Source organism: Pholcus phalangioides, unplaced genomic scaffold, assembly GCF_987345545.1.
Source record: "Pholcus phalangioides strain wild (caught in Gottingen) unplaced genomic scaffold, Ppha-v1.0 ptg000028l_1, whole genome shotgun sequence".
Taxonomy (NCBI): Eukaryota; Metazoa; Arthropoda; class Arachnida; order Araneae; family Pholcidae; genus Pholcus; species Pholcus phalangioides.
The window spans coordinates 1,938,433-1,963,137 of NW_028301618.1; the positions used below are offsets into that span (position 1 = coordinate 1,938,433).

The 24,705-nt window shown below is 40.7% G+C and overlaps 1 protein-coding gene across 2 annotated transcripts in view; it reads right to left on the bottom strand.

The window, feature by feature from the left end:
• The window catches only part of HDAC4 (histone deacetylase 4), a 142,121-nt gene that overhangs the window by 102,861 nt on the left and 14,555 nt on the right, over positions 1-24,705 (bottom strand). The gene's annotated exons all lie outside the window — the stretch shown is intronic.

Consider the following 24,705-nt stretch of genomic DNA (forward strand, 5'->3'; position numbering starts at 1 on the left):
AACACGCCAAAACACAGCACAAACAACATCTACATTCTTTTCACTTATATTATTGTTATTACTTTCTTTTCCTTCAAAAAAGAACGAGTAGAAACGACGATCCGTTCCGATGCGAGACACTTTCTGATCTGTGCTGATCTCTTTTCGCTGACTTTCTCTCTCTTGGGGAGGAAAAACTCCACGTGTTGGATGCCTGGCGGGTTTGGCGCCTCATGTGCGTCGCCAATTCATCACCTGGGGAATGAATGTAAATTAGCTGCTTTGAATCTATTTAAGCAGGGCCCGGAACAACATCCGGCCCGGAAGTACCAGGCAGGGACCTGGCTCTGCCCCGCTAGGGATGCGGCCCGTGCTGCCCACGAAAGTTTTCCCCGGTAGAATGGTATCAATGCACACATGATGAATACCTAGGTTGACCATATATCTCACGAAAAAACGGGATATCGCCCTGGGATATCGTCCGGACGTCCGTCGTCCGCATGTGTCAAAACCTCAAACCGCACATACAAGTTTTGTACATTAGATTATTCGGTGCTATTCACACGACTCGGATACGGGTCGAATTCGTCCGCATCTTTGGCTACTTTTTAAAGATAATTTTTCACGGAATTTTTTTAATTATGTATATTTGCCATAAATACCCTTAAAAACACCATATGAAGGTCCCTGTTCATCAAGTATGATGTACCCACATACGTCTATCCCTCAGTTTCCTTCTGAGAATAAGGGAGATATAGCAACTTCAACTGTCTTTTGTCCATGCTTTGCAATTTTATACAACAAAACGGCCACTGGCGGGTCCAAAATTATAAACCGTTCTGTAATTCATTACGAATATTTAATTGACTAAATTCTTTAATAACTTTTAAATTTAATTTTAAAAATTTAATTTTTTTTCTTTTTAAATATTTAAAATTATTTTAAATATTTATTTTTTAAATTTTTAATCTTAATTTTTTTATCTTCTAAAACTAAACACTTTCATTAAACAACGTTATCCACGTACGGCGTTCACTCAGGGCCGGATTAAGACGTTTGAAGGCCCCAAGCACTTGAATAATTTTGGTCCCCCCCGATACCTACAAGTATATTTTACTCGTTATTAAATCTATAAACTAAAAAAAAATTTAAAACTTCCATTTCAGAAGTGACTAATCTAAGGATGGGATTTCACTATAAAAGGTTTATGAAAGTTATTTTATAAAACTTGAAAAAAGCAACTAATAAATTTATCGGTTGCATTTGCTCTAATGCAACCGATCAGCTTATTGGTTGCATTTGTAAAAGAACTATTTATACAAAAATTGCCACGTTTTCAAGACATTGTATAAATTAAAACCAGGCAAAGTTTCTAATTTTTTGTGATAAAAGAACCATTATAAAATTTTTACAGTGTAATCCGGGCTCAAGACAGAATAATGATGTGAATATTCCTAAGCACAGACATTTTGAAAGTCTCTCCACCCCTTCCCCCTTTTTCTACTTTGCAAAGTCTTTGATATCTCCTGAATTTTCTTTTGTTTTGGAACATCAATTGGATGTGTTTTTGGAATTTTTCTTTCATATTTCCCAGAAAATAGTAGTTTTTATGCGCGAATTTCAATTTTGCTCGTGTGAAAGGGGCCTAAATTTGGATTTTGAGTTTCCGAGACCGTAAATTTGAATTTTTATTTTTTTAGAAACCCTGAATTTGGATTATGAGTTACTGAGACCGTATATTTTGGATTTTGAGTTTCTGCGACCGTAAATATCCTCCAAACTACACTCGATTCAGATAGATTTATTTCTTGACATCCAGAAGGAATGAGTACGGAACTGAATCTATTCCATCTAATTTTCACTCTAAAAAAAACCCCAGACTAACCCCCCTACACCCCTCTATCTTTTCCATTTTGGAATTTCGCATTCATCACGTGGCATCGGAACGCGCCAACTGTTGCATCATTGGGATTATTTGACGCGAAATTATTTTCAAACTGAATTGCAACATGACAACCACGAAGACGCGTTACAGGTTGAAATAATAATAATAATAAAACGTATTTTGATTGAAATGACGGGATCGGAGCCAAACATTCCATGAAATTTCCGGCTTCCACTCTCCCCATTTATTTTTCTCCCCCAATGACGCATTTGGCACATGAACATCCATTCATAAACGCTTCATCTTCATGGCGGATAGTAATTTCACGATAATGCTGAAATAAGTTTTTTTGTTTTTTTTTTAACCTTATTAATATACACGGCGAGAGGCCGTTATAACGACAGTTCGCAATCAGAGGGGAAAATTGTCGGACTTCTCGTTGTAAACGGATTTTAACTTTTGTGCACTGTAGAAACATATAAATGGGGAGGAAAACATACTACAGGGTGATTATAATTGAAGTTCCCGTGTACTCCGAGTAGTTTTTCTTAAAAACTGCTAATCCGAATACAGCCAAATTTTCAGGATATCTTAATGAGAGCAGGGAAGAGAGATTTATGCAATAAAAAAATAGTTCAATTTTTTAATCACCAGGTTAAAAAGTGGCGCTTTTTATATTGCATTTTACATTTTCCCATGGTCTATATAGCGTATGTACCAACAAAGTTTCAATGGAATAGGTCTAGCAGAATGGGCGCTATATAGGTCTGAGTAGTTTCAGTATACTGACACTATTCAGACCAATGTAGTACCAGTCGGTATACTGACACTATTCAGACCAATGTAGTACCAGTCGGTATACTGACACTATTCAGACCAATGTAGTACCAGTCGGTATACTGACACTATTCAGACCAATGTAGTACCAGTCGGTATACTGACACTATTCAGACCAATGTAGTACCAGTCGGTATACTGACACTACTTCGGCCTACGTAGCGCCTGTTTTGGAGGACGTATTTCATTGAAACTTGGTATGTACGCTATATGGTCTATGTGAAAAAGAAAAATTCAGTAAAAAAAAAACAGCGTCACTTTCCCACCTGGTGGTCGAAATTGAACTTTATTTTTATTATTTCATAAATATCTCTCCCATGGTCTCATTAAGATCACCTAAAAATCTGGCTGTACGCGGATAAGCAGTTTTTTTGGGGGGGCGGGGAGGGGGGAACTTCAATTGTAACCACCCTGTAGATAAATTTACCTTTCATTTTGAACTTCACTTTTTTTTTTGATAATTTCCCCCCTTTATTTTGAACTACTTTCGCTGAAATATGCATCTAGAGCAGGGTGACATGCAACCTACGCCCCCCACAACCGGGCAATTTGATTTTTTAAGAGAGGCGATTTGAGAATCAGTTTTTATATTAAGACTTGGAACTTTTGACAACGGGCCCCAAAGTAGTGAACTTATTACATGTGAAAAAACAAAAAAATTGTAAGATTCGTCGAGGGGGCCCCCCCCCGGCTGGAGCCCTGTCATCCCCATCCTTGTGGGAAGGGGGGGGGGACATGCATACATATACCAAAATTTTGCACGTTAAGGAATGCAGCACAGTTTCTACAGCTGGAGTATCCGTCAGGGCCGTCTCAAGCGCATCATAGGCCCCCGGGCCGAGTGATTTTTCTGAGGCCCTAAATGACAAATTCCCGAAAAATTCAACTACTAATTTTTCTGAGGCCCCTCATCTCTTGAGGCCCAGGTGGGCCCATGCGTTAAGACGGCGCTGGTATCCGTTGCACACTATAAATGTGTCCAATAACATTTCATGCAGAGAGAATGATTGACCTGTTACCCTGGGTGTCTAATTATAGAAGATTCCAAGAAAAGAGAGGGGGGGGGGGAGGACAGATTTTCCAAAGGAAGTAGCAACGATGTTAAAACCAGAGGTCGTGCCCGAACTGCCCAATCAACACATCTACCGATTTTTTTTAGACAGTGTTTTGCCACCTCCCTTATAGATAATAAGGTAAGTTACAGCACGTGAGGTCTTCTTGTCTATGGGACTGATATGCCCCGTTTATAAACATCTGTGAATAGGGTAAAGAGACGCCACTCTTTTTAGTCCATTTTATGTGTAATTCTTAAAGAAAGGGGGGGAAACATACTTTTTCTGAGAATTTCTGTCGTCGTTATAGCGAATGGGATTCATAAATAACTCGCTATAAGCGAATATTTTTTTGTATCTGTAACATAGCTCCTTGAAAATCACTTGCGAATTACTCGTAATAGCGAGATATACTCGTTATAACGGACGTTTACTGTACCTACACATTCTTGATGCCATTACGAGGTCAAGGTGGGAAATTGATGCAAATGTATTGGCTTTCCCGCTCTTTCCTGGACGGGCGGACATTTTCCAGGAAAAACAAAACCTTCGACACGTACGTGGATGGAATGCCAGCTGTCTATTTGTTCAGCTGACCTCGAGTCATCGATATCGGGAAGATTACATTGTGTGGGTGTGGATGAGATCATCGATTAGAATCGTTCTTGCATTTATCGATTAATCTTCCGATATTGGCACGTTTTTAAAGATTTATATAATCGCCTCTGTATGTGTGTTTTATAACTCTGACGCGAATACGCTGTAAATGTCCGGACTGTATAGGGGTCATTCAAGTATTACGTCAGCTTCGAGGGGGGAGGGGGAATGGGTTTCGGATTTGCTGACTTTTGATGACAAGGGGGGGAGGGGGGTTTGAAGGTTGCTCACGTCATCAACCACCCCTTTTTGATGATATGAAATATTCAAAGCTGCTGACGAAATTTTGCTGACGGGGGAGGGGGGTCAGTGTTTTGCTGACTTTTGCTGACAAGCGGGGGGGGGGCGTCAAAAATGGCTGAAAATCTGCTTACGCAATACTTGAATGGCCCCATAATAACAATAAGGAAAACAAAAACCCAGGAGACAAATTTTTTTCTTTGCTGTATTAACATGCTAATACAGTATCAACTACTTAGCCATATACATGAATGTATCTCGTACACATTCCTCTTGAGGAATCTCTAACGAATAGGAACGTGTTGCTGTGATTGCATGTCGTATGCGTAAGCCTACGTCGGGGTTGCCAACCTTTTTCCAAGCCGCGCAACAATCAAAATTATTTTCGATGGACGTGCCACTCTACGGATTTCAACGAACAGACCATGTGTCCCGATTATAAGGGACACGGGTATTTTCTCCCGTTTCTGAAAAACACTGTTCGGCTGTTCCCCTATTTTCGTAGAAATGTTAAGTTTGTCACTCTTTTGAGTACTACGTTGTTGTTATGAAATCATAAATTCGATTATCGCAATGCAGACTGTGTCTCTACCGTATATATCGGTAGAAAAAAGTTCATCTTACCTGCACCATGTTGGGCATAGACACAGGAACCTGAGGACTCAATGTGTCTGCCCCCCCCCCCCCCAATAAACTGTGTAAGAGGGTTTAGCCCCCCACCTCCAAGAATTCATGTATATAGAATGTAATTGTATTATATAATGCATGTGGCCAATTTTGAATCTCGTACACACGGGACGTCCAGCAACTCTACCCAAAGATGAAAACCCGAACAGAGAAACGCATTGAATAGAAAGTCATCACACATAATTATTATTTTAAGAGTACCTACTATACTAAATACAAGTCTGGCGGCCCTACAAGACAATTATTCATAAGAAAAGGGTTGTTTAAAAGTTGGAGAGAATTTCTTTGATTGAAAAAATGGAATAGAAATTCATTAATTTTTGGAAAGCGTTCACGTGCCGCTCCTGATACCATTGCGTGGGCCGCCTCTGCCCTACGTACCACGTTTCCCCAAAAATAAGCCCTAGCATGATTTTTCACAGGATGCTTCTAATATAAGCCCCGAAAATGAGCCCTAGCTAAAATATGTGATTGCAACACATTACGGATGTACTGAACTACACTGAAGAGCCAAAAAAACTGGTCCACCTATAGGGCCCCCGCGAGCCCGCAGAAGTGCCGCAACACGACGTGGCATGGACTCGACTAATGTCTGAAGTAGTGCTGAAGGTAATTGACACCATGAATCCTGCAGGGCTGTCTATAAATCCGTAGGAGTAAGAGGGGGTGGAGATCTCTTCTGAACAGCACGTTGCAAGGCATCCCAGATATGTTCAATAATGTTCATGTCTGGGGATTTAGATGGCCAGCGGAAGTGTCTAAAGTCAGAAGAGTGTTCCTGGAGCCACTTTGTAGCAATTCTGGACGTGTGGGGTGTCGCATTGTCCTGCTGAAATTGTCCAAGTCCGTCATAATGGACATGAATGGATGCAGGTGATCAGACAGGATACTTATGTACCTGTCAGAGTCGTATCTAGACGTATCAGGGGTCCCATATCACGCCAATTGCACACGCCCCATACCATCACAGAGCCTCCACCAGCTTGAACAGTCCCCTGTTGACATGTAAGGTCCATGGATTCATGAGGTTGTCTCCATACCCGTACACGTCCATCAGCTCGAAGCAATTGGAACCGGGACTCGTCAGACCAGGCAACATGTTTCCAGTCCTCAACAGTCCAATGTCGGTGTTGTCGGGCCCAGGCGAGGCGTAAAGCTTTATGTCGTGCAGTCATCAAAGGTACACGAGTGGTCCTTCGGCTCCGAAAGCCCATATCGATGATGTTTCGTCGAATGGTTCGCACGCTGACACTTGTTGATGGCCCAGCATTGAAATCTGCAGCAATTTGCGGAAGGGTTGCACGTCTGTCACGTTTAATGATTCTCGTCAGTCGTCCCGTTCTTGCATGATCTTTTTCCGGCCGCAGCGATGTCTGTCGTAGATTTAATTTTTTACCGGATTCCCGATATTCGCGGTACACTCGTGAAATGGTCGTAAGTGAAAATCCAAATTTCATCGCTACCTCGGAGATGCTATGTCCCATCTCTCGTGCGCCGACTATAACACCACGTTCAAACTCACTTAAATCTCGATTACCTGCCATTGTAGCAGCAGTAACCGATCTAACAACTATGCCAGACACTTGTTGTGTTATGTAGGCGTTGCCGACAGCAGCGCCGTACTCTGATTGGTTCCGTATCTCTTTATTTGCATACGCATGCCTGTACCAGTTTTTTTTTTGGCTCTTCAGCTTATATAATGTTGATGGTTTTGATATTATTTATTATCAAACAAAAATATAAATGAATGATATCATTGAATTTTCATTGACATTTTCGTTAACACCCAAGCAGGCCCCCCCCCCCTGGACGAGAGGTGAACAGCCTACGGCCGGAGAATTACATTACAAAAGTTTTATAAAATATCTTTTATAAAACGTAAAGAATGCAACCAATAAGCGCATCGGTTACATTCGCTCGAATGCGATGCAAAAAAAAATTATAGTTCCATTTATCCATTGAAAAAAATTATAGACACAATGAAATGTAAATTAAAAAAAAAGAAATTATAATGAATTTTTGAACTGAATAAAACTTTAAATTGATGAAAGAAAAAAATTACAAATCCATTAAAATTGGGACCCTGATGAAAGAACTAATGAAAATTCATGAATTTCATGAATTGAAAATAAGAAAAAAATTATTGACATAAGTAAATAACTTTCCAGCACACTCATGAAAATTCAGAGTGAATGAAAGAAATATTGTAATGGCCGAATTATTTCTATCTAGTTTAATCAGCAGATTTCGGGAATTGATGAAAATTCAGAATTTATGAAAGAAATTGTCATTACCATTAAGTACGAGGGGGGGGGGGGGCTCCCCAAATCGCGGGGCCCGGTGCGACCGCACCTTCGCACACCCCTTAAGGCTCTGCATCTGCAGCTAAAGCCAGCTTATAGACCGATTTAAGAGCTAGTCACTTGCGTCTCATCTTCTGATTCTGGTATGTAAAGACCATTTTCAGTCAGGGTTCGAATCACAGATGGGCGGGAGTTTTTTATCCAGCTGTTCAGAACCGGTTCATTTTCACCACGGTGCTCGCTGAAGCACCAAGAGTGCTCAATGCTCATGTTCTATTTCGTGCTCGCGAGCACTTGATCAACACTCCTATCATACATAATGTGCAAATTACGTGCATTTGTACGTCAAACTTGCCTTAAGGGTGCTCTCTTTTTGATGATGGGTACAGGAAGTGCTCGCGACAAGAAAAAGGTTGAAGACCTCTTTAATAGGCAAATCAATGCTCAATACTAAGAGTGGTCTTCATCTTTATTTTTTTTACACCCGAGGGACCGGTGAAAGTAGCTCAACTATTTCGCGGACCGGCAAAAAATACATAAATTGAAGAAATAATTTGCAGACGTTCAAAAAAATAATAATAAGTAGGGGAAATAAATTGCGGACCGGAACAAAAAATTGATAAGTTGGAGAAATAATTTGTTGGTCAGCAAAAAAACTAAATAAATACATAATAGAATTTGCGGACGGGAAAAAAAATAATGAATAAATAGGAAAAAATAATTTGCGGACGGGAAAAAAAATAATGAATAAATAGGAAAAAATAATTTGCGGACCGGTAAATGATAAATAAATAGAAAAAAAATTGCGGACTGGCAAATAATGAATAAATTGGAAAAAGTAATTTCGAAAAGCAAAAAATAAATAAATGAAGATTCGATTATTTCTCAGCCCTGCTGCCTCTGACTTCTGTACGTGAGTATTAAATTAATACTTTTTACAGTTGCAAATCGATACTTTACAGTTGCAAATCGATACTTTGCAGGTGCAAATCGCTACTTTACAGTTGCAGATCGATACTTTGCAGTTGCAGATCGATACTTTACAGTTGCAAATCGATACTTTGTAGGTTCAAATCGCTACTTTACAGTTGCAGATCGATACTTTGCAGTTGCAGATCGATACTTTACAGTTGCAAATCGATACTTTGTAGGTTCAAATCGCTACTTCACAGTTGCAAATCGATACTTTGCAGGTGCAAATCGCTACTTTACAGTTGCAAATCGATACTTTGCAGGTGCAAATCGCTACTTCACAGTTGCAGATCGATACTTTGCAGTTGCAGATCGATACTTTGCAGGTGCAAATCGCTACTTTACAGTTGCAAATCGATACTTTGCAGGTGCAAATCGCTACTTCACAGTTGCAGATCGATACTTTGCAGTTGCAGATCGATACTTTGTAGGTGCAAATCGCTACTTTACAGTTGCAAATCGATGTCAGTATTTATACATAGATACGTGAGTATTTGAAACCGATATTCAATTATTCCTCAGTTGACACATTATTTGACATCGATAATTTATTATCTGAAATTGATACTTAAAATTAGTACGCGAACATTTAGAAATCGGTACTTGAGTATTTGAAATCCACGTGTATTCGGTTATTTCTCAATTGATACTTTATTAGTATTTGGCATGACATCGATAATTTAATATCTGACATCAATGCCTGAACATATCTGAATAGATATAGATACTCACTGCATATGGAAAATCGATGCATTCATATTTCTTAATCGATAGTCGAATGTTTCTCAATCTGCAGTGGAAAATTCGAAATCGGAATTTGAGTATCTCAAACATGAATATACGTAGAGTACATGCAATAGAGTCTCTACGCAACGGAGAAAAGAATCGGCTGCACTTACGACGTTTTCGAACGAAAATTCCATTTTGAAATAAATAGGAAAAATGTCAAAGATCTTTTTTTTTAAAAGCAATTTGATATTGAATTTCAATCGTAATAATTTTTATCTGTATCCATCGTTCCATATATTATATATATATATATAATTGATTTTCTGTTATGTCTTTCTATGTTTTCTATACAAATCTACAATTCTAGACCAATCGTCGCCAAATTTTGCATATACACCAAACCGGACCCGACTTGAACGATAGGCTACTTCAAAAGTTCGTCAGAGCTGGGCATATGCCCGAAATAGGCGGGAAAACTTTCGAGCAACAATGGTTTCTGAGCACCAACAATCACTATTTTTTTGGTTACGGTGGTTCCCTAGCAATGCGTTTCAATCACGCATATGCCTTTACAATGGTTTGTCACTATATGTACAATAATTAATGCCTTTATAATGGTTTGTCCCTTTTTCAATCCTCCCGGCAATTGACGAAAACCCGGGCAGCGCCGTTTATTACAGCTAGTAATGAAAGGAAACTAAACATTCCAACTGTTTTTGAAATTTGTATTTTCAAAAGGAAATTCTTTTCAAAATTCTTCTCTTGAATATAATTCTTAATTAGAATTTCTGTAAAAATAATTTCGATAATTAACGTAATTAATTGATTAAAAATAACGTTGATATTTAAAAAAAAAAAGGAAGAATTTCTGAGACCAATTCTTTAAATTTTACGACAACCGACTTTTAAAACAAAAAAGAAAGTTTCGAAACAATATATTCAATTATCCTTACCTGTGTATATATGATATCAAGGGAAAATATTTTCTAAAAAAAACATCCATAATTGTTATAAGCATGTTCCTAATCAATTATTTTCCCGTTTACTTAGGTTTCAAAATCGATAAGGGGTCATTCAAGTATTACGTCAGCATCGATGAGGAAAGGGGGTTTGAGTTTGCTGACTTTTGATGGCAAAGGAAAGGGGGGTGGGTCGGGCGCCCGTCGGTGAGTCACCAGAAAGCGCCCCCTACCGACACCCCGACCCTCTGTCTAAGTCATAGCTGCAAGCGCGAAGCCTGGTCTTTCAGGGTGTCCTTAAGGGGCGACGGCAGCAGCCCCGGGGACGGGCCCACAAACCCGAGGGAGCCCCACCTACTGGCCGATCAGCCCACCCCCATGCCAATGGCATCTTTACTGGGAATGCCAAAAACAAGAAAAACATTTCGCTAGTTTGGGTTAATCGAATGGGGAGCGGGGCGCGTCTGGTAATTAAGTGAAAAAAAAAGTTTTTGGGGTAGCTGAACTTACGTTCTACGTATTGATAAGTCCTCTATAGAGTCACTTTAGCGATCTGTAAATGTGGCACTTATAGTTCCTTTTTACAAAATTAGATTTGAGGTTACGGGCCACATCTGGCCCGCGGCCCATGGGTTTAGCATGTATGGCTTAGAGCAGCGGTTCTCAACCTTTTTCACTCGCGGAGCCCTTTCAAGTAAAGAATTCTATGGTGGAGCCCCGTAGACCATTTTTTTAAATTATTCATCAAAGTTACTGGCTTATTTTTACTATTTAAAAATATTTATAACTATTTTTTTTAATTTTACCGATTCTTTTAGTTTCTTCGAGCGGCCGCGGAGCCCCTGGAGAGTGCACAAGGAGCCCCAAGGGCTCCGAGGAGCACCTGTTGAGAACCACTGGCTTAGAGCATAGTTTCCCAAACTTTTTGTTCCATCGCCGCCCTTCTTTAAAATCCTTATCTTCGCCCACCATCTCAAGCCGACCCATAGGTTCCTATATTAAACACAAAGCTTCTACCGCCACCCCCCCCCCCTTCCGGGAGCGATATTGCCCACTTTGGGAAACACTGGCTTAGAAAAGTTGAGTTGTTAGCCTTCAAACAGCATTGAAAACTAACAGAATACAATAAATTTCTGTTAGTTTTCAATGCTGTTTGAAGGCTAACAACTCAAAATTTATTTTCAAGGAATTCACTGCGATTCACCTTCTAAGCCAGTGTTTCCCATAGTGGGCAATATCGCTCCCGGAAGGGGGGGGGGTGGTAGAAGCTTTGTGTTTAATATAGGAACCTAGTTCAGCTGCCCCAAAAACTTTTTTTTCACTTAATTACCAGACGCGCTCCGCTCCCCATTCGATTAACCCAAACTAGCGAAATGTTTTTCTTGTTTTTGGCATTCCCAGAAAAGATGCCATATGCATGGGGGTGATCGGCCAGTAGGTGGGGCTCCCTCGGGTTTGTGGGCCCGTCCCCGGGGCTGCTGCCCCAGGGCATATAAAGGTATTTTCTTCCGATATTTGATTTTGCATCAAAAAAATAAATTTTTGGTCGTCGGGGGGGGGGGGGCATACGACACAGTCGTGCTTCCCCCTCCTCTGCGTACTTTTTTGATCCCGATATGCGTTAGGAGGTCGAGGGGGCAGAGCTGACGAAGTTTTGCTGACTGGGAGGGGAGGAGGGGGAGTCAAAAATGGCCACAAACTTGCGGACGTAATACTTGAACGGCCCCCTAAGGTTAAACATGTTTCGTTCAGATATTTTCCTTTATATTATTCAGTACAGATATTTTTTTCTCGGCAATAGCATTTTTCTCAATATCAATTCGTGTGTGTTTTTGGAGAAAAAAAATCTAAAATATTTCTGAATTTTCGTAAACATGTTTATTAACTCTCCCAAATAACTATTGTTTTTTCCATTGATATTTATTAATGTTTTCTTCTTTTATTATGAAGCCGCAGCAAAGAAAAAAGGGTCCATTTCGACTCGGTATGTAACAAAATACATTTCCAATTAAATTCCAGGTTGCAAGCGTATCAAATTAACACACGTGACAAAATAAAATAGGGATCCTGGTTTTTCCTCCGTATCGTCTCCGTCTTGATACGTATTGTTGTAGGAGCGAATAACGTCTCGATCATATTATTGTTGCTGTTGTTGTTTAAATCCCACCAAATAATACGGCCGATTATGTTTCAGTCTCCGCTCAACCGAACAAGATTGAACTCGGCCAAGAAACATGACCCGTTAATCACTTAGGGGGGGCCGTTCAAGTATTAAGTTAGCAGATTTTTAGCCCTTTTCGACTCCCCCCCCCCCCTCGATTGTCAGCAAAATTCTGTCAGCTCTTAGATTCCCCCCCACCTCTTAACGCATATTGGAAAACGCATTATCAGTACCGGGGGGTGGGCTCGTGTCCCCCCCAGACGTTCAAAAATTTATTTTTGATTCAAAAAATATTTCTGAAAAAATTAAAAAAAAAATTTGTTATATAATCAATTGAATCAATATAATCAATGTTATTATAATCAATTTCTCTTAATAGCAATGATATTTGAAAGCTAAGAACTCAAAATTTCTTTTTAAGAAATTCATTGTGACATGCCATGTATGCCATGTATGATAAACCCACCATGGCCCGCTGGACCAAATGTAGCCATGGGGGTTATCTGATCTGGGCCGCCACCTCAAAACTAATTTTGTATAAATGAACTGAATGGCACATTCAGTGACACGTGGCCCGAATCCCTGGGTGACACCCCCGTCCGCGGAACATTTAGATATTACATGTGGCTCTATACAGCAGTATTTCTCAACCGCCGGGCAATGACATCATTCAAACCGTCCGTGAATGGTTCAGTTTCATTTTTACCCATTTATCTCTGTTAGTCCTTTGCACACACATGACCAGGCCCTCGATTCACAATAAGAAATCAACCAACCCGCGGTCTTCCGAAAATTGATAACCATTGTTATAGAGCAGCGATTCTCAACCTTTTTTGACTCGCGGAGCCCTTTTCAGTGTATAATTTCTATGGCGGAGTATCACCGTATCTCCGCCCATGAGCAGGACTTTACAAATCCCATGATGTCTAAACTTGAATTGGCACCCCAAGATTTTGTACGGTATGTGTGACTAGGGGTCATTCAACTATTACGTCAGCATCGAGAGGTGGGGTGGGGGTTCCGGATTTGCTGACGTTTGATGACAAGGGGGGAGGGGTGGTTTGAAGGTTGTTTACGTCATCAACCACCACTTTTTGAAGATATGAAATATTCTAAGCTGCTGACGAAATTTTGCTGACAGGGGGGAGGGGGGTCAGTGTTTTGCTGACTTTTGCTGAGGGAGAGGGGGGTCAAAAATGGCTGAAAATCTGCTTAAGTAATACTCGAATGACCCCTTACTTGATGTCGTAATCGGGCCGTAGTATTCGTTATGATCCATATACGCGTAAAGCTACTTTTTTTTTGTACTGGATTTCCTATAGTGAGAAGCAAATGCATGATTGAAAAGAAAAAAAAAAATTCCCTTTTCCTCTTCAGGTCAGTTTCTTTCTGTTGTTCAGTTCACAGTTTAAGACTTCTATCGAACCTGTACCGTACATTAGAAAAGGTATCGTAATTCGTGGTGCAAACTAGACCAGGGGTTCTTCACACATGGGTCTTCCGAGATGGGTCGTTCAAATCTACCAACACCCAGGGTCTCTTGTGCTTTTTTTAATCGAGCACAACTCAGGTCTATCGCCCCATGGGCAATTTACTACCTAGTGAGTTGTACCGGAAGTGTAAGAGTGTGTGTGTGTGTGTACCTAACAGTCTGAGTGCGTATCTAGTGCTGTGCCTGATTTTTCAGTGCTGTCATCTATATTTCAGAATTGAACTGAGTAAAGTGTAATGATTGTACAGCGATATGGGTCACGACCCAAACTTGATTTACCAGGTCTTTCGAGAAGGGTCGTACAAATCCGTTTACAGCCGTTTAAGGGTCGTATGAATCTATTTACACAGCCAGGGATTCTTGATCTACTACTACTTCACCAACTCTGGTCATATCGCTATTTACTGCCATTAATGAGATTGGCTGGAAATGAGAAGATGCTGTCAATATCGGTGGTCGCCTCAAGTTCGTTAGGGAAAATACCTTATCTATATCCTCCCTTTTGGGTTCGAACCCGGGACCGTGACAGCAACCTTCGGGTGGTAGACGAGCATCTTACAACCACTCGGACGTCGATTCTTGATCTATGGGGGTCACCACTTAAGTTTGATACTCAGTGGCTTCCGAAATGGGTCATCAACGACATCCTTCTGTTAGGGGTCATTCAAGTATTACGTAAGCAGATTTTCAGCCAATTTGACCCCCCCCCCTTGTCAGCAAAAGTAAGCAAAACACTGACCCCCCCCCCTCCCCACTGTCAGCAAAATTTCTTCAGCAGCTTAGAATGTTTCATATCTTCAAAAGGAGTGGTTGATGACGTAAGCAACCTTCAAACCCCTCCCCTCGTCATCAAAAGTCAGCAAATCCAAACCCACCCCCCCTCGATGCTAACGTAATACTTGAATGACCCCTTATGTCGTTGTGTGGTTTCAACTTTTCACTATATTCTTTTATGTAATTTTAACATACACCTATTTTATTAGTTGTGTGTATTTTATTTCCCCCTTTTACTCTCTCTCTCTCTCTCTCTCTTTACACGCTTGTTTATTTTAGTTTATTCCTTTGTATGTTTATTTGTTTGTGTTCTTTTCCCCGTCTTCGTGATGTAAGCGTCACCCCCGCCATTCACAATAAATACAAATCGTCATAAATACAAATCCACTCACAGCCAGCTATGGGTCACGACCCAAACTTGATTCTCAGGGTCTCTCTTTTGAGAAGTTCGTACAAATCCATTTACAGTCAGAGGGTTCTTGGGGCTATGAGTCGCTACACAAATTTGATTCCCAGGGCTTCCGAGATGGGTTGTGAAAATCTACTCTTACAGCCCTGTCATAAATTTTCACTAATTTCGAAAAACAAGCAGTCCCGTGGGTCGCTTTTTGTTTGCTCTGATCGTTATTCTTTATTTTATTTACTAGATATAATTCCTGATGCTGCCCGGGGTTTTCTTCAATGAGGCTTTTTTGGATCACGTGATATCTCCCTCTTTCTTTGAGGGACATACAAACCGTGTCTAAGTTAACCAATATGACGACTTCCTGCGCGACTCATGAAAGAAACAAATCTAGATTCGAAAAGAAACGTAAAAATAAATTATGTATTTTTTTCTTTTTTTAAAGGGTGCTAAGTATTTCGATTCCTCATCTCGAACTTCAAGTTATCCATTTCTGCTTCAAAAAATGCTTAATTAAAGCTGTGGAATTTCTTCGATGTACTTTTTACGGGCCCATAATTAATTTTGAAACAACCTAAACTATATGTGAATTTATGCAGTTGAACATTAAAAGATAATACGTGGAGACATTAATTTTCATGCTTGAGAAGATGTAAATAAAAAGTTAAAATCAATGTTATTGCATGGATACCCAACTCAAAAGTAGGTCCGGCTTCATATTTAATCCCCTGGGCTTCGTATATCTCTAAGCGAATTCAATATTTCAGAAATCGAGATATCAATACAATTTTTAAACTTATTGATTCGACAGAAATCTCCACCAAATTTCCGCATTTCTACATTAAAATCGGCAATTTTAACACTGATTTCTATGAGGATCACCCTTTTCCTGACCCTCAAAGCGATGCTGATGATCATTATGACGTCATTCAAAAAAACCTCATTACTGGGAGTATTGAAAATGTGGCAACCCATTATAAAGGCATATCCACGTCTAAAACACATTGCTAGGGAACTACGGTAACCAAAGTAAACGCTCGGAAAGTGATTGTTGAGGCCCAAAAAAACCATTGTTGCCCTACGGTTTTTCGCTCATTTGGGGCATTTGCCCTGCTCTGGCGAAATTTTAAAGTAGCCTATCGTTCAAGTCGAGTCCCATTTGGTATAGATGCAAAATTTGGCGACTATCGATCTAAAATTGTAGATTTGTATAGAGAACACACACACAGACAGACAGATAGAAAATCAACTTTATATATATAGATTTTTTTTTTGATTTTGGATCACGGCTGAAAAAGGTTAAGAATCAATCCCCTGCAACGGGACCTCAAGTGCGATTACCACACGTCCCGTTCGACGAGATGGAACACATGGTCATGTATCTGCGACCAGGATTTATGTCGGATATAGTTATCAATCGGTTCTTGTTATCAAACCCCCGGTGTGATCACATTAAGCGGCGTCTGCTGTATTTTGGTCCGTAGGAAAAAATGGCTGTCTAATTCAGGCTTGCCAACTAATACTGATCGTCCGCAGTTTCTACACGAACGCCCCGCACTCAAACCATACGGAAAAATACTCTCAATTTTACTACGGAGAAATATGCAAACCCCGCCCCCTCCCGCCCTTCAGAAAATATTTTCTTGAAAAGGTTAACAGTGTCAATCTCCCCCCCCCCCTTTTTACGAACGAATTTTTTTTCCCCGCCGGTGACCGCAAAAGAGAGGTTTTACCGTAACTGTAATACTACCAGTTAGGGGCCGTTCAAGTATCACGTCATCATCGATGGGGAGGGGGGGGGGGTTTCCGATTTGCTGACTTTTGATGACGTGGGGGAGGTTTGGATAATGCTTACGTCATCAACCACCCTTTATTTTATAAAAATATAAAATATTTTTAATGGCATCTTACTCGGTGCGCCAAAATCGAGAAAAACATTTCGATAGTTTGTAGGCACTTGAAGTAACATCCCCCTTCCCATTGATAAGTTCCCTATAGAGCCACTTTAGTGATCTCTAAATGTTTCGCGGATCCAAGTGATCTGGAAATGTATCCGGGATGCTTAAGTGCTCTGGAACTGTGATACGCATCCCTCCAGTGATCCGTAATTATATGCCGCGGATCACTCAAATAATCTGAGAATGTGCCGCGGGTAACTTGAGTGGTGTAGAACCGCACTGGGGGCCACTTAAGTGCTCTAAAACTACTTCACATGTCACTCAAGGGATCCCTAAATGTGTCACGGATCGCTCAAGTGTTCTGGGACTGTGTCACGGGTCATTTAAGTGATCTGAAAATGTGCCGCAGGCCGCTAAAATGTTCTGGAATTGTACCACGGGACACTTAAGCGATGTGTAAATGTGCCGCTTAGTTCATTTTTACAAAATTAGGTTGGTTTGAGGAGGGCAGGCCGCATCAGATAACCCCCCGAGGGCCATATTTAGTCCGTGGGCCAAGGACCTTTATGCGATTTATCATTGTATGGCTTAGAGGGAGGGTCGCAACGAATTTATTAAAGATAAATTTTGAGCTCATAGCCTTCAAATAACATTGAAATTAACAGAAATTGATTATAATAACATATAAAGGTATTTTCTCTTCCGAAAATTTCAATTAAAAAAAAAAATTTTTTTGTGTTAAAAAAATAAATTTTTGATCGTAGGGGGGGGGGGGGGCACGAGCCCCCGACCCCCGTGTACGTCTCTGATCCCACCCCAATATGCGTTAGGATTCAGAGGGGCAGAACTGATGACGAAATTTTGCTGACAAGGGGGAGGGGGAAGGGAGTCAAAAATGGCTAAAAAATTTGCTTACGTAATACTTGAACGGCCCCTTACGAGAGACAAATATGTTCAAGAATGTCCGGAAAATCAGCCAGACGATCGCGTTTTCGACCCCTTGAAATGTCTCTCTCTCTCTCTCTCACTCTCTAGACATTTATAATACAGGTCAGACTGAAGGTGCATTCCGACTTACACAATAGTATAAACGAGCTTCATTCTACAAACATTAACACAAAGAGCCACAGAAATATACGACCAACTACAATGGCTACCAAAGCGAACAGCGCGTGCATTTATTTCCAAGCTCGCGAATTGCGTTGTCGCCAATAAGCTGCGACCAAATGATGCATATATAACACTCCTATTAGGCAAGAAAGATTGAACACACCGAAGACATAAAATATTTACCAGCGCTCAACCTACAAGAGTTACGATAGAGATAAATACGTTCAGAATATCCAAGATTTCAGGGGGGGGGGGAACGATCGCATTTCCGACTCCCTGTTGAGCCAAACGAGAGATCGGGGAGACAAAACGCCAGGTACTGCTAATGGTTTGCCAAATTCTCTTGACTTTAATCGAGATTCTCTCGGCAAAATCCAGGTAGGAAGGCACGCAGCGAGTGCCAAAAGAAGCATCAACGCATCTCATTCTTGCTGTTGCCCGAATCCAAAAAGATTCCCATTGATTCCTCACTATAGAATTAAAGAAAGTTTGGCGTCCGTTTCACTCTCTCTCTTTTTTTGCATATTTATAAACTCGTCGTCTCTCGCGACATTTCAAAATAGAAACATCGCGGGACTTACGTAAAAACATTCAATAAAATAAAACGAGCATCATCTTGACTCTTCTTCTTGCCACCAACTGATGCAATATATGTGTTCACTGAGAGAGAAAGAGAGAGATAACGAAGATATAATGACAGCCATTACCCCTTTCTGAAATTTTTTAAATGTGTCTCAGAGTCAGAGAAGCCCTTGAAAGCCTGTCAGGAGCTTTGCCAACTTCAATGGTGGATGGGAAAAATAGATATACTGCATAGAAGAAGATGAAATGCAACTTCGGGGCTTGCCAGACCGGATGTTGATCATTTCCATCACCGCCACTTTCTATCCCAGCCAGTCTGTTTGCGCAGAAAAATAAGCTGAGACTTTACAGCTTCAAGCTACGAATATTTCGAGAGTTTCCAGATCCATGGATTACCCCCCCCCCCCACCAACCCGCTTTACCAGTCTCCCATCAGATGGATTTCCCCGACTTTCATTCAGCCAACGAAGGTCACCACGTTGGAGCTGGAAAGGTATTATGACACGTTTATCATCTTAGCTGCTGATACACCCATCGCGTATTTGAAACGCTTTGCTAATGGTGGCCTGTGATCATGGGTTTTGATACTGCTGATTCCAACATTCAACGCTTGTTTTAAAACCATGCTGATCATGCTAATGACGCGAAAGATATCTATTTTCTCCCCCAGATGATATATGGGCGAGTGCCATTGACTCAGGGAAAGAGACTGGTGTTGTTCATGTCGATTTCCGGAAGGAATTTGACAAAAGTCAACTTACAATTGCTACTCAGGAGTTGGTTGTTGACATGGGCTTTCCTGACAGGTTCTGTTATCACAGAGAATTCATCAGGTTCGCGTAACCAGCGTCAAAAGCAGAGAATGCCAAGTTCCAAGCGTTGTTATCTAGGGATCTGTTTTAGGGCCGAATATCATTTACTTTGTGCACCTACGATATACAAGGTTTGCTCGAAAAGTATCCGACCATAATCCGTGCTTGAACCAGTGAAGCTGGGGAGGCGTGGTTTGATGCGCGCATGGTTGAATTTTTTTTATCCCTGCCTGTAGAAACTGCCAGTCACCGGCAGACTGCCGATGAGTGAGGAAACGCAAGTCAGCAACGTGTGTCGCCTTTCCATTTTGACAAATTGGCAGGTAAAACTTGAACAATGCTACAGCATTAATCGTGATTAAGTTGCCCGTTGCGAAGCAGAAAATCTTTGTAGTACTCCTTGGTGATGGTTGTGTGCTCGTGATGAACTCCGCCACTGGAGTCAAAGAAGATGGTCAGCATGGCTTTGACTCTCCTGAAGACCAAATCGTCAGTCAAAATGGAATGAACGGATCCATTGCCAATGACCGCCTCGTCTGCAAGTTCTCTGATTATGATTCGATGATCCTCTGCATCGCCAGAGTCTTCACTTGGTCAATGACGATCTCATTTCTGGATGTTGAGGGCCTCTACCAGAACGTGTTTTACTCCCCACTGATGTGCGGCCATCTTTGAAGTGAAGGTCTGTTGAATCTTGTGGAACGTTTCCACTCGGGAATCACCAAGAGCCACACAAAATTTAATGCAGTCAAGTTTTTCTTGTCATTTTGTCAAAAGCGAAAACGCGATGGCGCTCATTAACACTTCCTCACTCATCGGCAGTCTGCCGGTGACTGGCAGCTTCTGCAGGCATTTAAAAATTCAATCATGCTCACTAGGAACGCCTACATGAGTGCACCAAACTCCGCCTCCATAAATTCATTGGTTCATGCACGAAAAATTATGGACGGATACTTTTTGAATAACCCCCCCCCCCCCCATATCGTAACTGTGCAAAGTAAATAAGATCGGGCCTAAAACTGATCCCTGGACGACACCGCGGGGAACCTGACATTCTCTGCTTATGACGCCCGACTCTGTTCACAAGCATTGAGTTCTTACTAAGAGCATTGACGTTGAGCTAAATCAAGGACATAAAACTCCTCGAAAAGCCACAGAGTTCCTTTACCAAACGCACACCTGGCACGTGAGTGGCTCATCTTATCGCGAGCAGCTAGATTTTTGGGGAACATGGAGAACCATTCTTCGAGATTATGGACAGATGAGCCAACCATCACTTCCAAATAAAAAATACCAACGGCCAGAAGGGAATGGACACTTTTCTTCGCGGGTATGGACACTGTGCAGTGGAATCTGGGAAAAGCCTCCCATCAAATCTCGTATGAGCCACATGAGCAGGCTTCACTCCCGTAATCGAAAATCTTGACCTAGCTCCGTATGAAGTGCTTTCTTTATTATCTAAATATTTTCAACTATTTTTAAACCCTTTAAAGTGGTTTTGAAAAGTTCCCTGACCCGCATCATAACTGCCACAGTGGAAATCACCAAATCCTACACAAAATGCCACATCTTTTTTCAAGAATATTTTTTTTTCGATTTTGTACAGACAGGCATGACCGCTGACCACCCAGAGAGACCACCTTGGGATGGTTTGCACTCTTTCCCAAATGGTTGGACGGTCTCGGAGAGCCTCATGATGTCAGGCTCGATTAATCGAATCAGAACCCCGATGGTATTCATTAGAAACTAACAAAGTATCGCGTTGTAACACACCATAACAACGCTCGCGCGAAAAGTCACAGCGCAGATCACTGTCCCCCCCCCCTCCCTCACGGGTGTATGCCATATTTTCGGCTTCCTTACGATTTTGTGCAAGTGACAAAAAGTACCTTCCCCAACAACTATTTATTATACTAAACGCATATTCCTATACTACCAAGAAGCAAAGCGAAACAAAAAAAAAAACCACCGTTTTTCCTCCTGTTATCAAACTTTGCATAAAAGCTAGCTCCGCCCACTAGCAGTTAGATGTGACCGATTGGGGGCGGATTAAAAACATGTTAGCAGAAGAAAACTTACAACGGTATCTGGGCCAGAAATAACAGGATTTTAAGGAAACGAGATGTCTCAGAATTGCTGAAACATAAGGCATCAAGTTAAGCGAGATATCTCGTCACTGCCGCTGTAAGGGTTAAGCTTTTCACTTTACTTTTTTTCCTCCTAATCATCTCTTTTTTTTTTTTTTTTGCTTTTTTAATTTCTACTTGTTTTAGTATTTTACTCGTTTATTTATTTCAATACTATCTACAATTCCCGGCGCTGCCCGGGTTTTCTTCAATTACTGGGTGGATTGAAAAAGTAGCAAAAACCATTATAAAGGCATAAACTGTTTTATACATAATACTGGCATCATTAAAGGAGTGAAAAACCATTGCAAAGGCATGTGAATGAAAAGTAAACATTCCGAAAGTGATTGTTGAGGCTTACGGACTATTGTTGCCCGACAGGTTTTTGCCCAGCTCTGACAAACTTCTAAAGTAGCCTATCGTTCAAGTCAGGCCCCGTTCGATATATATGCAAAATTTGGCGACGATCGATCTAAAATTATAGATTTGTATATAGAGAACGCACACACACAGACAAAAAATCAATTTTATTATATACTAGCTATAATACCCGGAGCTGCCCGGATTTTCTTCAATTACAGGGAGGATTGAAAAAACGACAAACCATTATAAAGGCAAAAAAACTATTTTATACATAACACTGGCATCACATTAAAGGAATGATAAACCATTGCAAAGGCATATGAATGTCTGAAACGCATTGCTAGGGAACCACGGTAACCAAAATAAACATTCCAAAAGCGATTGTTGAGGCGCAAGAACCATTGTTGCCCCACAGTATTTCGCCCATTTCGCCACTTTTAAAATGGCCTGTCGGTCCCGCTTGGTATATATGCAAAAATTTGGCGACGATCAGTCTAAAATTGCAGATTTATATAGAGAACACACACAATCAATTTTATATATATATATATAGATTTTTAATTTTCAGTAACAGAATTCGTTTGAATTTGGCTGCTTTTTTTGGTATCGTTTTATTACACTTCGTGTGTATTCCCAGAGTGTAAATGCATTCATGCCTTCCAGGGTTTCACGTGAATAAATTAAATATAAATATTTTCTAATAAAATATGAAAATGTATTTTATTAGAAACTAGCTATAATACCCGGCGCTGCCTGGGTTTTCTTCAATGAGGTTTTTTTGGATCACGTGATATCTCCCTCTTTTTTTCTTGAGGGACATACAAACCGTGTCCAAGTTAACCAATATGGCGACCTGCGCGATTCATGAAATAAACAAATATAGATTTACACAGTAACGTAGAAATGAATGTATATTTTTCTTTTTTTAAGGGGCGCTAGGTATTTCGACCCCCCCCCCCCGAACTTCAAGTTATCCATCTGTCTGTTCCAGCTTCCAAAAAACCTTAGTTAAAGCTGTGGAATTTTTTCGATGAACTTTTCACGGGCTCGTAACTAATTTTAAAATATCCTAACCCACATGAATTTATGCAAATAAATATCAAAAGAGACAATATGGAGACATTAATTTTCATACTTGAGAAGATATAAATGAAATCAATGATATTGCTCGAAGATCCAACTCAAAAGTATAGGTTTGGCTAATTACTTCGTATTTAATCTCCTGGGCTTCGTATATCCCTAAGCGAACTGAATATTTCAAAAATCGAGAATTCAATACAATTTTTAAAATTATTGATGGGGCGGAAAATCCCACTAATTTCCGCATTTCTACAGTAAAATCGACAATTTTAGCACTGATTTCTATGAGGATCACCCTTTTCCTGACTCTCAAAGCGATGCTGATGATGATTATGACGTCTATTCAAAAAGCCTCATTACTGAGAGTATATTGAAAATGTGGCAAACCATTATAAATACAAATACAAATACAAATACAACGCCACAACAGGCAAATTGCCCAACGAGGTGGCTGATCCCCGAGCCCCTACCTACTACACCACACATGCAACCCCCCCCCCCACGGAACCCCCCAACGAATCGGTACGTGCGTGTACGTGTAGTGCAACCTAATGTAAAGTTTGTTTCTGTGTAATGCTTGTTATGTGTAGTGCTGTCATCTGCCCCCAGTTTTACTAACTATGAGTGAAGTGTTATGATTGAATGATTTACCGTTGTAGGACTGCTGCTCTCTGTGGCGAGACTTTTTAACGGGGAGATCGGCTCGCATTTGCGCCTTGAAGTTGGGAACCACAGAAAACCAACTTCAGCCGACCACCACTGTGGGGTTCGAACCCGGATTCTCGCATCACGAGTCCGGCACTATAACCACTCGACCACCACAGCGGCGACATGAAATTTAAAGATTTTTGTGTGTGTGTGTGTGTGTTTTCTCTATAAAAACCTACAATTTCAAAGGCATAAACTATTATACATATACTAACAGGATTAAAGAAGTGACAAACCGTTGTAAAGGCATATACACGTCTGAAACGCATTGCTAGGGAACCACGGTAACCAAAGTAAACGTTCGGAAAGTGATTGTTGAGGCCCAAAAACCATTGTTGCCGGACAGTTTTTTGCCCGTTTGGGGCATTTGCCCTGGGCTGACGAAATTTTAAAGTAGCCTATCGTTCAAGTCGGGTCCCATTTGGTATATATGCAATATTTGGCGACGATCGATCTAAAATTGTAGATTTGTATAGAGAACATACACACACACACACACACACAGAAAATCAATTTTATATATATAGATAGATACATAGAAAATATTTTTTAAAAAATAGCGGTCACCGCTATTTTATACTGAATAATGTTACACATTGAACACAAGATTTGTCACTCCTTGTACACAGCTTCCATTTAGACTAGAACAGGTCTTAGCGTTAAGCGAGACTGTGGAGACCAGAATTAGAAAATAACTTGGCTTGGGGGGGGGGAGGGAACCCCATTGTGTTGTTAGGAGGTTTCTATCTCTTGTTTCTAACGCCGGCAAGCTAGTGGTCCTCAGTGTCGAACTTCCACGTTCCTGGTGTATCCGAATGACTGATAACTCGTAGATTTCTGAGTTGGAATGTAGTACACATCTACATTTGTCGTAAATCGACACAATGAAGTTACTT